General features: G+C 40.9%; 1 non-coding gene across 1 annotated transcript; it reads left to right on the forward strand.

The window, feature by feature from the left end:
* Positions 1 to 7,238: 7,238 nt before the first annotated feature.
* Positions 7,239 to 7,345, forward strand: LOC123389148. The gene has a single exon (XR_006603681.1). It is a non-coding gene; the product is annotated as a U6 spliceosomal RNA (small nuclear RNA).
* Positions 7,346 to 15,957: the final 8,612 nt, after the last annotated feature.

Raw genomic sequence — 15,957 nt, forward strand, 5'->3', positions numbered from 1 at the left:
ATAGTAGTACGTGGGATATGTGTTGTGTATTCTGTGAACATGTGCTATTTTTAGATTAGATAATTCCTGTCTCAAACCCCTGTTAATTTGTTTGTTTTTATTTATTTGATAGTGGTTTCAGTAAATGGATATATATAAAAAATTGCAAAGCCACTATTAAAATAAGTTATTATTATATATAGCATGGAATTGCACATTCCTCCTTTGAATCCGACAGAGCTTCACCATATCCTTAACAATTTGGGAAAAACATGCTATTATTTTTCTTTATAAAATTTCTCCTGTTAGGCTGTGATGGTTGTCATCAGCAGTAACTCCTCTGAAGGCTTTGTCAAAAGAGATGAAAAAATTGGAAAGGTGTGAATGAAGCTGTTTGCTGAATATAAAGAAAAGAGCATTGAAGTACAATTCACACTCTTACTTCTCCTTCTATGCTTTCAGATGTTTGACATTTGAAAATTCTGCTTCTAGAAGAGATGCCCTATATAATTCTTACTTTAAGGAGCAAGTTGATTTTATATATATATTTTTATTATTCTACCATTCAAGTATTTCCATTTAAATTAAATTCAATACCATTTAAAAAAAATCAAAAGTGCAGCCAGTATTCAATTCCTGGGCTAAATAATTTTAGAAAGCTTTGTGTTATTGAGCCTACGGGGTTTTTCTGTAGTTTTAACTCTTTCTTTCTGTGATTTTTCCTATTAGTCACGTAAGTGACTGCAATATAACAGACATTGAGGATAAAGGACTGAATAGAACAATCCTTGGCCTCATGAAGTTGAGAATCTAGCAAGGGAGTCAAACAATTCAATCATTCAGAGATAATTTATTGAGTGCCTGGCCTAAGATGAGCACAACAAAACCCCAGCCCAGAGGAATCATTTTAATGGTTGAGATAGATAATAGGTAAGCCAACTTTAAAAAGAAAAAAATTGTACTGGGTTTTCCTTTAATAGTGATGCATATTTGAACTAAATAAGCCCATTTTTAAAAGAGCAGTGATTGAGAAGAGGTTTTGTAACTGAGTGGTCCAAAAGGGCCTCCCTGAAAAAGTCTGTTTTGAACAGATTTCTGAATAATATCAGCTAGGAAGCTGCGTATAAATCTCAGAGATGGGTGATTTTTCCAGTCAAAAAACTGTAAAGGCTCCAAAGTCACAGTACAGCTGTAAGTTTCTCTAATAAAGTAACTTCTGACAAAGAATGAGAAGAAATAACTAACCCAGGTTTGAAAGAAAAGGGACAGACTTTCTATGGAATTAATATTTAATTAAATCTCTAAAGGACAAAAATACAATAGAGCAAAATTCTGGTGACACTGATATACCTAATGAAAGTTCATAAACAAGGTGTGGGTAGCAAAGAGTGTGTGGGAATGTTGGTAAGAACAGTGGGGAAGAGTCATCCCTGAACATGTTCTTAAATGAAGCAATTCTTGTGTTGTTTTAAAGGGTAAATTGGAGTTTGCCTAAGTGATTAGAGAAGGATGCCTTGGCTTATGGAAGTTCAAAGCCATAAAGATGTGATAAACTACTGCAGATATTTTCATGTATATTTGTTGTTGCTTCTAGTAATGGTGATCTAAAAACTCCTACTTAAGACAACTTAAGAATCCAGACAAAATAGCTTTTAAAGTTAAAAATATCAGAATGATTATAAAAACAAGTGAGGGATTACTGGGCCAAAATACGAAACCCAATGAGAGTCTAGAGATATATGCCCTGAAGCCATTTTAGCTATGAGAGCATTAGAAACTGCTAAAACACACTGAGCTGTGTTTTTAATAGACACTTGATACTTGAGAAACAAAATTCAAAATCCAGCATCAATCAAATTTGAGGACTTTGGTACAACCCAAATTTAAGTTGAGATCCCCAAAGAACAAGGAGAAGCAGAAATAATACTATAGCCTACCTTGCCTTCTGTGTAAACTGAGAAAGTCAACCACTGAATTTGGAGTATGATTGTCTTGTAGAGTCTCAGATATAAGAGAAAATCCTGCCAAGGAGGACCATACCATTATTATAGCCCTTAATTATCCCTACTCAATAAGAGTTTCAAATATAATGTCTTGAACATAGCAAAATGGAACAAAGCACACAAAGAAAAACCATTAACAAGATTTGATAGACAAAATGGGATTAAGTATGATATTAAAATGATCAATAAATATTATAAAATGGCTTGATTACTCTGCTCAAAGAAATGAGAGGGGAAGCAAATTGAACAAAAAACTGAAACTAAAAAATGATATTGAGAAAGATTTTATAAATGAACCAAATGGATACTCTAGAACTTTAAAGATATGACAGCCAATTTAAGATACCACAGGGGTGCCTGGGTGGCTCACTTAATTAAACTTCCAATTCTTTTTCCTTTTTTTTTAACATTTTAATTTTATTTCATTTCTTTCATTTTGGCTCAGGTCATGATGTCAGGGTTGTGAAATAGAGCCCAGAGTTGGGCTCTGTGCTGAGCCTGGTGCCTGCTTAAGATTCTTTTCCCTTCTTTTTCTATCCCTCCCTGTGCTCTCACTCGCTCGCTCTCTCTTGCTTGCAAATAAATAAATAGATAGATATATAGATAATAGACAAAGCAAAATAAAAGCAGATTATGAAAATAAATATAAAGTTTTTGAAATGAAAGCAAGTTCAAAATAAAATAGAGAAGACCTACACAGCTAAAAGTTCATTCAGAAAATCTACTATTAAAGAAGTCAGTATGACACAATGTTAAGATATCAAAAGATTTGAGCATGTACTTTACAGAAAGGGAAATCCAAATGGCCACTCATATGTAAAAACTGTTTATCTTTATTATGAATCTGGAATTAAATTAAATTAAATTAAAAATAAATTAAAACCTGGAATGGCATACTATTACACACTTACCATATTGGGAAACAGTAAAAATGTCTTGCAAGAATGTGAAAGAATGACAGTGCCCATAATAAAACATTTCAGGTAAGTTGGACAATATTTAGAAAACTTAAAAATTAAAAAAAATTTGGTCCATTCCTAGAAATACAACATTGAACTAAATGAATATTTTCACCAGGATATGAAAACAGATGATTATAGTTATTTCACTCATAATGGCAGATCAGCAGTGGTATATTTGCACAATGTTACATTAAATAAGATAGAATATTAACAAACTGGGAGAAGGGGCTAGGTTGTTATCATAAACAGATCTTCTATGGTGCTGATTATGTTCTATTTCTCAAAATCTTTAATTTAAAAAGTTTTCAAATTTATATCTAAATAGATAGATAGATAGATGATAGATAGACAGATATCCCAGAAGCTGCAATGCTAGGCTAAGACCAGGCTTTAAAGGGCTTTTCTATATTCTACTAAATACTTTAAACCATTCATTATATCATAGCTCAGTGTTCGAATCTCCATTTGTTTCCTCAGTTTTCTAATATTTATCTTAAGGAGACCTGATCCAGACTTTTGATCACCTTTGTCTAAATATTTCTATTTTAACAAAGTCCTTTTTAAAACTCAGAGACTAAAACTTAGAAAAATACTCTGATTTTTATCTCACTAGAGTGGAAAATATATGGTTACCCATTAACTAATGATATCCATGTCTACATTAGCTCCATGACATTTTTAATTCTTGGGAGCTTTTGGTTAAATGAATTTTTTTAAGCTTCCTTTAAATGAAGCTTTAAGCCTTCACCACATGAATAAAATTAAAGAACTAAATGAAAACAAGCCAAGTATTTACAGAGTAATAGAATGTGCAGTGGAAAGAGTACAATTCTGAAATCATAAAGCCTAAATTAGTGTGGTGCATCTTTATCAGCAATGTAATCATAAACCAGTTATCTAAATGTGTCAGCCTCAGTTTTTTCACCCATGAAATGGTGATTATAATACTTATTATGCAGAGTTGTTGTGTGGATGTAATGAAGCATGGAGCATGAGAGTCTCATATTCCATGCTAAAATGATAGCTATTTTTATACTTATAATAATTCTAATAATAGTAATTAAATTGTTCAAAATGATAATATTCATTTATACTGAGGCATTGTATTGACTATTCATAGACACATTTACCAAAATAAATTTCATTTTACTTTACCCCCTCTGAGGATATATATATTCCTTAATTCAATATGAATCTTATTATGAATAATAATTACCATGATAAATATGCTGATTTTTCTTCTATTTATTTTTAGGGAAGTGTCCTTTACTGCTGAACATAAAGAAACTTAAGCAAGTCTGTCTTATTCAAAATTTGCATGCTGCTTTCTTATGAAACTAGATTATAGAGTTGTATGAAATAAATTCATGCAGTTAAGACATTTATGTTTGGAAAACTGGGTGGTCAGTTTAGTATTTCAAAAGAAGATTTTAAATTTAAACCTTAAAACTGAGCTCTTTCAGCCTTATTTATAGACCATCCTTCATGCTTCATAAGTATTCCTTCATTGTAAACTAACTAATAGTGTTTGTCACAGTGTATATAACTAAAATGGATTTTGTATTCTATTATTTCAGAGTTAGTTGCAGTTTCTGTTTCCTTACTTCCTTTTTTGAAAAATAGATTAATTCTACAAAAAGTTATTTCCAGCTTTATTGAAAAATAATTGACATATTATAATTTGTAAATTTAAGAAATGATTTCTTATAACACTGCAAACTTTTAACATTGTGTAAATTTTGTACCATTTGATAAATTGGTATACATCTGTATTGCAATATAATCTACATAAAAATGCTAATACATCTACTATCTCATATAGTTGCCTCTGTTTTTTATGCATGTATTGTAAGGAATTTTAAGATCTATTCTCTTAGCAACTTTAATGTATATAGTACAGTAAGGATAAACTTCAGAGGTCTTGTGGGTTTTGTTCCAGACCGCCTCAATAAAGTGATTATCTAAATAAACTAAGTCAAATCATTATTATTTTTTTTGGTTTCCCAGTGCAAATAAAAAGTTATGTTTCCCAGTGCATATAAAAAATAAACACTATACTGTATTGTTCAAAAGCATTATGTCTTTAAAGAAAAACAATTCATATACTTTAAGTAAACTAGTTCTGAGTTTTCAGTGGGTCATAATTACTGATCACAGATCACCATAACAAATACAATAATAATGAAAAAACTTGAAATATTGCAAGAATTACCAACATGTGACAGAGAGACACAAAATGAACAAATGTTGTTAGAAAAATGGTGGCAGCAGACCTATTTTATACAAGATTGCTATAAACTTTCAACTTGTAAGAATGTGATATATGCAAAATTTAATAAAGGGAAGCACAATAAAAAAAAGTATGTATATATTATTAACTATGATCATCATGCTGTACATTAGATCCCCAGAACTTTTTCCTATTATAGTTGCAAGTTTGTACACTTTGACCACCTTATTCCACCCCAGGTTCACCCCCTTGTCAACTCAACTCTAAGTTTCCATTAGTTTGTTTTTCTTCAGATTCTGTATGTAAGGGTTATCGTAATACATAAATTAAAAAATATATAAAATCTTTGAAATATTTCACTTAGTATAATACCTTCAAGATCCATCCATGGTATTGTAAATGGCAGTATTTCTTAATTTTTCATGGTTAAGTAGTATTCCATAGTATATATTTACCATACTTATTTTATTCATTCATCCATTAATGGATACTGAAGTTATTTCCATCTCTTGCTTAGAGTTAATAATTTTATAATGAACATAAGAATGCAGATATGTCTTCGAATAGTGACTTCGTTTCCTTTAGATATATACCTAGAAGTGGGATTACTGAATCATATAGTAATTTTACTTTTAATAATATGAATAGTCTCCATACTGTTTTCCATACAAATTTATATCCCTATCACAGTGCATAAGTTCCCCATTTTCCCCAATATTTACCAAAATTTGTTAGTTTTAATTGTTTGGTAGTATATATTCTAATAGGTAGTAATATCTTGCTGTGTTTTTCAGAGGTAAACAAAAACAAAAACAACAACATAATGACTTTGCCCTGAGTTTTTTTACGTTGAGCACTTTTTAATGCTCCTGTTGGTCATTTATATAAGTTTTTTGAAAAAAAAGTCTATTGAGATCCTTTTGCTATTTTTTTAATTATATATTTTTTTCTTTTTGTATCTGTTGGTTATTAACCTCTTTTCAGATATAAGATTTGTAAGTATTTTCTTCCATTCTGTGGATAGTGTTTTCATTCCCTTTTTTTTGGCAATGCAGAAACTTTAGTTTGATGTAATTCCATTTATTTATTTTTGCTTTTTTTGCTTGTGTTTTTGGTCTGGTATCCAAAAAACTATTGGCAAGACCAATGTCAAGGAGAATTTTTCCTATGTTTTCCTTTAGGAAATTTAGTTTCATGCATCACATTTAAGTCTTTAATCTATTTCAAGTTAAGATTTATGAGTGATATAAGGTTCCAGTTTCATGCTGGTTTATGTGACTATTCAGTTTTAAATATCATTTACTGAAACAGACTATCTTTACCCATTACATATGTTGGCCCCTGTCAAATATTAGGTGACTGTATGAAAGGATTTATTTCTGGACTCTCCATTCTGTTCTACTTGTTTATTGGTCTGTTTTTATGCCAGTATACTTTATTGTTTTGAGCATGGGGGCTTTGTAGTATAGTTTCAAATCAAGAAGTGTAATTTCGCTTCTTCATTCTTTCTCAGAACTGCTTTGATTATTTGTTTGTCTCATATAAATTTTAGGATTCTTTACTTACTTCTGTAAAAACACAATATTGGATTTTTTAAAAGATTATTTATTTATTTATTTGAGAGAGAGAGATGACAAGCAGCAGAGAGAGGCAGGCAGAGAGAGAAGAGGTAGCAGCTTCCTGCTGAGCCGAGAGGCTGATGCGGGGCTCGATCCCAGGACCCTGGGATCATGTCCTGAGCCGAAGGCAGCAGCTTAACCCACTGAACCATCCAGGTGCCCCTAGCATTGGATTTTTGATAGGAATTGAATTTACAGATGGTTTTCGGTAGTATGGACATTTTAACAATGTTAATTCTTACCATTCATAAATATGAGCTATCTTTCCATTTGTGTCTCCTTCAATTTCTTTATCAATGTCATAGATTATGGGGTACAGATCTTTCATCGTCTTAGTTAAATCTTATCCTAAGTATTTTATTAGTTTTGATGCTAGTGTGAATTAGATTGTTTCTTTATTTTTTTCAGATAGTTCATCATTAAAGTGTTAAAATGCTCCTGTCTTGTGCTTACTTTGGCAGCACATATACTAAAATTGGAATGATGCAGAGAAGATTAGCATGATCACTGAGCAAGGATGACATGAAAAACTATTAAAAAAACGAAACAAAACAAAATTATTGTCTTTTATATATTGATCTTGTATTTGGCAGCTTTACTAAATTTGTTTATTCAAAATTTTTATGAATTTTTTAGGATTCTTTTACATGTAAGTTCATGTTATCCAAAAAAAGAAAATTTTACTTCTTCCTTTTTTTTTGGAGTCTTTTATTTCTTTGTGTTCCTTGTTTCTCTGGCTAGGACATCCTGTACTATGTCAAATGAGAGTAGTGAAAGTGGACACACTTGTCTTTTTTCTGATCATTAAGGGGAAAACTTTCAAACTTTTTTGATTGAATATGAGATTAGCTCTGGGCTTGCAATATGTGTTTTTTCTTTAATGGATTTTTTAAATTATTTTTTAAAATTTTTTATAAACATATAATGTGTTTTTATCCCTAGGGGTACAGGTCTGTGAATCACCAGGTTTACACATTTCACAGCACTCACCATCACTCACCATAGCACCTGCCCTCCCCAATGTCCATACCCCCACCATCCTCTCCCAACACACCTCCCCCCAGCAACCCTCAGTCTGTTTTGTGAGATTCAGTCTTTTATGGTTTGTCTCCCTCCCAATCCCATCTTCTTTTATTTTTCTTTTCATACGCCCAAAACCGCCTATGTTGCATCTCCACTTCATCATATCAGGGAGATCATATGATAGTTGTCTTTCTCAGATTGATTTATTTCGCCAAGCATAATACCCTCTAGTTCCATCCACGCCATCACAAATAGCAGGATTTCATTTCTTTTGATGGCTGCATAGTATCCCATTGTACATATATACTACATCTTATTTATTGATTCATCTGTTGAAGGACATTTAGGTTCTTTCCATAGTTTAACTATGGTGGACATTGCTGCTATAAACATTTGGGTGCATGTGCCCCTTCAGAATGCCACGTTTGTATCTTTAGGGTATATACCCAGTACTACAATCACTGGGTCATAGGCTAGTTTTATTTTCAGCTTTCTGAGTCACCTCCACGCTGTTTTCCAGAGTGGTTGCACCAGCTTGCATTCCCACGTACAGTGTAGGAGGGTTGCCCTTTCTCCACATCCTCGCCAGCATCTGTCATTGACTGACTTGTTCATTTTAGCCATTCTGAAAGGTGTGAGGTGGTATCTCATTCTGGTTTTGATTTGTATTTCCCTGATGCCGAGTGATGTGGAGCATTTTTTCATGTGTCTGTTGGCCATTTGGATGTATTCTTTGCAGAAATGTCTGTTCATGTCCTCTGCCCATTTCTTCATTGGATTATTTGTTCTTAGGGTGTTGAGTTTGATAAGCTCTTTATAGATTTTGGATAGATACTGGCCCTTTATCTGGTATGTCATTTGCAAATATCTTCTCCCAGATAACTTCTGACAGTCATCTTTTGGCTTTGTTAACTGTTTCCTTTGCTGTGCAAAAGCTTTTTGATCTGATGAAATCCCAATAGTTCATTCTTGCCCTTGCTTCCCTTGCCTTTGGCGATGTTCCTAGGAAGAAGTTGCTGCTGCTGAGGTCAAAGAGGTTGCTACCTGTTCTCTCCTCAAGGATTTTGATGGATTCCTTTCTCACATTATGCTTCTTCATCCATTTCCAGTCTATTTTCATGTATGGTGTAAGAAAATGGTCCAACTTCATTTTTCTGCATGTGGCTGTTCAATTTTCCCAACACCATTTGTTGAAGAGGCTGTCTCTTTTCCATAGGACATTCCTTCCTGCTTTGTTGAAGATTAGTTGACCATAGAGTTGAGGGTGTATTTCTGGGCTCTCTATTCTGTTCCATTGATCTATGTCTGTTTTGGGGACAGTTCCCTACTATCTTGATGATGACAACTTTGTAATAGAGCTTGAAGTCTGGAATTGTGATGCCAACAACTTTGGCTTTCTTTTTCAATATTCCTCTGGCTATTCGAGTATTTTCTGATTCCATATATATTTTAGGATGATTTGTCCCATTTCTTTGGAAAAAATGGATGGGATTTTGATAGGGATTGCATTAAATGTGTAGATTGCTTTAGGTAGCATAGACATTTTCACAATATTTGTTCTTCCAATACAGGAGCATGGAACATTTTTCCATTTCTTTGTGTCTTCTTCAATTTCTTTCATGAGTACTTTAGAGTTTTCTGAGTATAGATTCTTTGTCTCTTTGGTTAGGTTTATTCCTAGGTATCTTAGGGTTTTGGGTGCAAGTGTAAATGGGATTCACTCCTTAATTTCTATTTCTTCAGTCTTGTTGGTATAAAAAAAATGCAACCAATTTCTGTGCATTGATTTTATATTCTGACACTTTACAGAATTTCTATACAAGTTATAGCAGATTTGGAGTGGAGTCCTTTATTCTTTCCACATACAGTGTCATATCGTCTGCAAACAGGGATAGTTTGCCTTCTCTTTTGCCAATTTGGCAAAATTTGGATGCCTTTAATTTCTTTTTGTGGTCTGATTGCTGAGGCTAGGACTTCTAGTACGATGTTGAATAGCAGTGGTGATAACGGACATCCCTGCCGTGTTCCTGACCTCAGCGGAAAAGGATTCAGTTTTTCTCCATTGAGAATGATATTTGCAGTGGGTTTTTCATAGATGGCTTTGATAATATTAATAATATGTGCCCTCTATCCCTACACTTTGAAGAGTTTTAATCAGGAAGGGACACTGCACTTTGCCAAATGCTTTTTCAGCATCTATGGAGAGTATCATATGGTTCTTGTTCTTTCTTTTATTAATTTGTTGTATCACATTGATTGATTTGCAGATGTTGAACCAACCTTGTAGCCCTGGAATAAATCCCACTTGGTCGTGGTGAATAATCCTTTTAATGTACTGTTGAATCTTATTGGCTAGTATTTTGGTGAGAATTTTCGCATCTGTGTTCATCAAGGACATTGGTTTGTAGTTCTCTTTTTTGATGGGATCCTTGTCTGGTTTTGGGATCAAGATGATGCTGGCCTCAGAAAAAAAAAGAGTTTGGAAGTTTTCCTTCCATTTCTATTTTTTTGGAACAGTATCGTGAGAATATGAATTAATTCTTCTGTAAATGTTTGGTAGAATTCCCCTGGGAAGCATCTGGCCCGGGGCTTTTGTTTGTTTGGAGATTTTTGATGACTGTTTCAATCTCTGTACTGGTTATGGGTCTGTTCAGGTTTCCTATTTCTTCCTGGTTCAGTTGTGGTAGTTTCTATGTCTCTAGGAATGTATCCATTTCTTCCAGATTGTTTAATTTGTTGGCGTAGAGTTGCTCATAGTATGTTCCTATAATTGTTTGTATTTCTTTGCTGTTGGTTGTGATCTCTCCTCTTTCATTCATGAATTTATTTATTTGGGTTCTTTCTCTTTTCTTTTTGATAAGTCTAGAAAGGGGTTTATCAATCTTATAAATTCTTTCAAAGAACCAGCTCCTAGTTTTGTTGATTTGTTCTATTGTTTTTTGTTGTTGTTGTTGGGTTTTTGGGGTTTTTGTTTGTTTGTTTATTTGTTTCTATTTCATTGATTTCTGCTCTGATCTTTATTATTCCTCTTCTGCTGGGTTTAGGCTTTCTTTGTTGTTCTTTCTCCATCTCCTTTAGGTGTAGGGTTATGTTGTGTATTTGAGATCTGAGAGAGAAGCGTGGTTGCACACGTCTGTCACTGCGCTCCCCAGGAACATGTCTGGGGAAGGCGCAGCACGCCAACCCAGGAGAAGAGAAGGAGCCGTTGGCCTTGTGGTCGGGAAAGGTCGGGAAGCAGAATAGCCTGCCGTGGCAGGAACAGCAGGCCAGTGGCAAGACAAGTGTCACCCGCTCCCTGTGCGGAGAGACAAAGCCTGGTTCCTAAGGAGACATGAGGGGATGACTAGGGCAGGGATGCATGCTCCACTCTGAGGAAGGAGTCGGGGCAGAAGGCAGGCCTGTCCTGTGCCTCTGGTCCCAAGGGGACAGCATCTCCTTGACCACCAGTCCGTAGGGCCGACTTGGGCTAGCTACCAGGCGCCATACCCGGAACTCGCAGAAATAGCTCCCTCGAGAAACGGGCAGTCAGATGCCATCTTTCTCCAAGATGTGACAAGCGTTTTCAGTGGCAGGGGGTTTGCCGGGGAAGGAGTGGGGACAATCCCCCAAAGCTCCCCATTCCAGTGAACGGGCGGTGTTCAGGGATTCTGTCGCCTCTCCTCTCCTGTGGGGAAGGCACTGGCCTTGTCCGTGAGTCCGCCTGAGGGCCAGTGCAAAAGGCCAAGCGTTGCCTACACCGGGAGAATGTAGTGTGCATTGAGTGCCATCCTAGGCCATGCACGTTGCTGCAGAGTTGTGACTGTGTCTGCTTAGTTCGGCCTGGCAGGGTGAACCCAGAGCGCCAACATGGAGCCCAGGAAAGCAAGGCCCAAGAGGGACCAGCTCTCCCGCAGCTCTTCTTCCCTGATGCGACAGAGCGAACACCCAAAGCCTTGCTGAGGAAGCAGCAGCGAAGTGCCGTTCGCGCCAAGCTGAAAACCTCTGCGAAAGCATAGCAGTTGCTGGGAAATCAGAGTCGGTTCTGTGGGCTGCTGTTGCTGCTTGTCTTAGCCTAGTATTCGCAGCACGGCGGGAGAAACCCTCATACAGCTAAAGGCTCTTTGCCTGGGCATCTCCTCTGGGAAAGCACAGCATTATTTGGGAAATCAGAGTCGGGTCTGTGGGAAGCTGCTGCTGATTGCCTGAGCAAGACTCCACAGCACGGTGTAATAAACCTGCATGGAGCAAAATCCTCTTTGCCTGGGCATCCCCACTGCCTGAGAGAGAACCGTGGTTGCACCTGTGGAAAGAGCCTTAAGGAAAGGGACATGTCTGTCACTGGGCTCCTCAGGAGCCTGTCTGGGGAAAGTGCAGCAAGCTGCCCCAGGAGAAGAGAAGGAGCCAGTGGCCTTGTGGTCGGGAAACGGTCGCGAAGCTGGAGAGCCGACCCTGGCAGGAGCAGCGGGCCAGTGGCAAGACAAGTGTCACCCACTCCCTGTGCAGAGAGATGAAGCCTGGCTGCTAAGGAGACATGAGGGGACAATTGGGCCTGGGAACGTGCTCCAATCTGAGGAAGGAGTCTGGGCAGAAGGAAGGCCTTTCCTGTGCCTCTGGTCCCAAGTGGAAAGCATCTCCTTGGCCACCTGTCCAGAGGGCAGTCGTGGGCTTGCCACCAAGCTCCCGGCCCTGAACTCGCAGAAACACCTCTTGGAGGAACAGGCAATCAGATGCCGTCTTCCTCCAGGATGTGGCAGCATTGGCGGAGGCAGGGGGTGTCCCGGGGAAACAGGGACAGTTACCCATTACTCCCCATCCCAGGGCACGGGCGGTGTGAAGTGATCCTCTCGCGTCTCCTCAAGTATGGGGAAGGCACTGGCCTAGTGCCTAAATGCCAGAGCAAAAGGGCCAGCCATGCCTACGCTGAGAGATGGCATTGTGAGCAGAGTGCCATCCTAGGCCACGCACGCTGCTGCAGGGTCGAGGCTGTGTCTGCTTATTTCAGCTTGGCAGGATGAACGCAGGATGTGAACTTGGAGCCCGGGATAGCAAGGCCCCAAGAGCCACCAGCTCTCCCGCAGCACTTCTTCCCTGACGCGACTGAAGCCTTGCTGAAGAGGCAGCGGCTAAGTGCTGTTAGCTTCAAGCCAAAGCCTCTGCAAAAGCACAGCATTTGCTGAGAAATCAGAGTCAGTTCTGCGGGCTCTTCTGCTGCTTGCCTGTGCCCAGTCTCGCGGTGGGAGAAACCCGCATACAGCGAAAGCCTCTTTGCCCGGGCATCTCCTCTGGGAAAGCACAGCATTCGTTGGGAAATCAGAATCGGATGTGTGGGATGCTGCAGCTGAATGCCTGAGCTAGTCTACGCAGCATGGTGGAAGATACCCGCATGGAGCGAAATCCTCTTTGCCCTAGCACCCCTTTGCCTAATAAAGAAATATGGTTGCACATCTGAAAGGCCCTTAAGGAAAGGGACACGTCTGTTCACCGAGCTCCACAGGAGCAAGTCTGGGGAAGGTGCAGCACGCCGCCCCCAGAGAAGAGAAGGAGCCATTGGCCTTGTGGTCGGGAAACGGTCGGGAAACAGGAGAGCCTGCCCTTGCAGGAACAGCAGGCCGGTCGCAAGACAAATGTCACCCGCTCCCTGTGCAGAGAGACGAAGCCTGGCTGCTAAGGAGACATGAAGGGACGACTAGGGAAGGGACGCGTACTCCACTCTGAGGAAGAAGTCTGGGAAGAAGGCAGGCCTGTCCTGTGCGTCTGGTCCCAAAGGCACAGCATCTCCTTGGACAACTGTCCATAGGGCAGACTTGGGCTTGCTACCAAGCACCATACCCTGAACTCGCAGAAACAGCTCCCTCGAGAAACGGGCAGTCAGATACCATCTTCCTCCAGCGTTGTCGGTGGCAGGGGGTGTGCCAGAAAGGAGTGGCAACAATCCCCGAAAGCTCCCCATTCCAGACAGGATCCCGGTGTTCAGGGATCCTGTCGCCTCTCCTCACCTGTGAGGAAGGCACTGACCTAGTCCGCGAGTCCACCTGAGGTCCAGTGCCAAACGCCAAGCGTTGCCTACACCGGGAGATGGTAGTGTGTATAGGGTGCCATCCTAGGCCACGCACGTTGCTGCATGGTTGTGGCTGTGTCACCTGGCAGGGTGAACCCAGGACGCGAACATGGAGCCCGGGAAAGCAAGGCCCAAGAGGCACCAGCTCTCCCGCAGCTCTTCTTCCCTGACGCGACTGAAGCCTTGCTGAGGAAGCAGCGGCGAAGTACTGTTCGCTCCAAGCCAAAGCCTCTGCGAAAGCACAGCATTCCCTGAGAAATGTTCTGCGGGCTGCTGCTGCTTGCCTGAACCCTGTCTCACGGTGGGAGAAACCCGCATAAGCGAAAGCCTCTTTGCCTTGTCATCTGCCCTTGGAAAGCACAGCATTCATTGGGAAATCTGAGTTAGGTTTGGGGATGCTGCAGCTGCTTGCCTGAGCTAGTCTCCGCAGCACGGTGAATTATACCCGCATGGGACGAAATACTCTCTGCCCTAGCATCCCCTCTGCCTGAGAGAGAAGCGTGGTTGCACACGTCTGTCACCGCGCTCCCCAGGAGCAATGTGGGGAAGGCGCAGCACGCCGCCCCCAGAGAAGAGAAGGATCCGTTAGTCTTGGGTTCAGGGAACACTCGGGAATCAGGATAGCCTGCCGTGGCCCGAACAGCAGGCCTGTGGCAAGACAAGTGTCCCCCTCTCCCTGTGCGGAGAGAGGGAAGACTGGCTGCTAAGGAGACATGAGGGGACAACTAGGGCAGGGGCGTGTGCCTCCCTCTGAGGAAGGAGTCTGGGCAGAAGGCAGAGTTGTCCTGTGCCTCTCTTTCCAAGGGGACAGCATCTCCATGGCCAGCTGTCCCAAGGGCAGACTTGGGCTTGCCACCAGGTGCCATACCCGCAACTCGCAGAAACAACCCCATGGAGAAACGGGCAGTCAGATGCTGTCTTCCACCTAGATGTGGCAGCAATGTGGGTGGCAGGGGGTGTGCCGGGGAAGGAGTGGAGACTGTCCCCCACAGTTCCCCATCCAAGTTTACGGGCCGTGTGCAAGGATCCTATCGCCTCCTCCTGTGGTGAAGGCACTGGCCTAGACCCCGAGTCTGCCTGAGCGCAAGAGGAAAAGGGAAAGCCTTACGTACCCCAGGAGATGGTAATAGGCATAGAGTGCCATGCTAAGCCACGCATGCTGCTGCAGGGTTGTGACTGTCTGCTTAGTTTGGCTTAGCAAGGTGAACCCCGGGCGCGAACTTGGATCCCGGGAAAGCAAGCCCCAAGAGGCACCAGCTCTCAGGCAGCTCTTCTTCCCTGATGCGAACGAAGACTTGCTGAGGAAGCAGTGGTGAAGTGCGGTTCGCTCCGAGCCCAAAGCCTCTGTGAAAGCACAACATTCGCTGAGAAATCAGAGTAGGTACTGTGGGCTGCTACTGCTGGTTGCCTGAGCCCAGTCTCATGGTGGGAGAAACACGCATACTGCTTAAGGCTCTTTTCCCGGGCATCTCCTCTGGAAAGCGCAGCATTCATTGGGAAATCAGAGTTGGTTTTGGGGATGCTGCTGCTGCTTGCCTGAGCTAGTGTCCGCAGCATGGTGGAAGATACCCGCATGGAGCGAAATTCTCTTTGCCCTAGCATCCCCTCTGCCTGAGAGAGAAACGTGTTTGCACATCTGAAAGGGCCTTAAGGAAAGGGACATGTCTGTTCCCGCCCTCCCATGGAGCATGTCTGGGGAAGGCGCAGCACGCTGCCCCGGGAGAAGGGGAGCCGTTGGCCTTGGGGTCGGAAAATGCTCGGGAAGCAGGATAGCCTGACGTGGCAAGAACAGCAGGCCGGTTGCATGACAAGTGTCACCCGCTCCCTGTGCGGAGAAATGGAAGCCTGGCTGCTAAGGAGACATGAGGGGACGACTATGGTTGGGGCGCGTGCTCCCCTCTGAGGAAGGAGTCTGGGCAGAAGGCAGGCCTGTCCTGTGCCTCTGGTCCCACGGGCACAGCATCTCCTTGGACAACCGTCCGTAGGGCAGACTTGGGCTTGCTACCAGGCACCATACCCTGAATTCACTGAAACAGCTCCCTCGAGAAACAGGCAGTCAGATGCAATCTTCCTCCAAGATGTGACATCGTTGTCGGTGGCAGGG

Source organism: Mustela putorius, unplaced genomic scaffold (assembly GCF_011764305.1).
Source record: "Mustela putorius furo isolate JIRA1106 unplaced genomic scaffold, ASM1176430v1.1 tig00003960_pilon_pilon_pilon, whole genome shotgun sequence".
Lineage (NCBI taxonomy): Eukaryota > Metazoa > Chordata > Mammalia > Carnivora > Mustelidae > Mustela > Mustela putorius.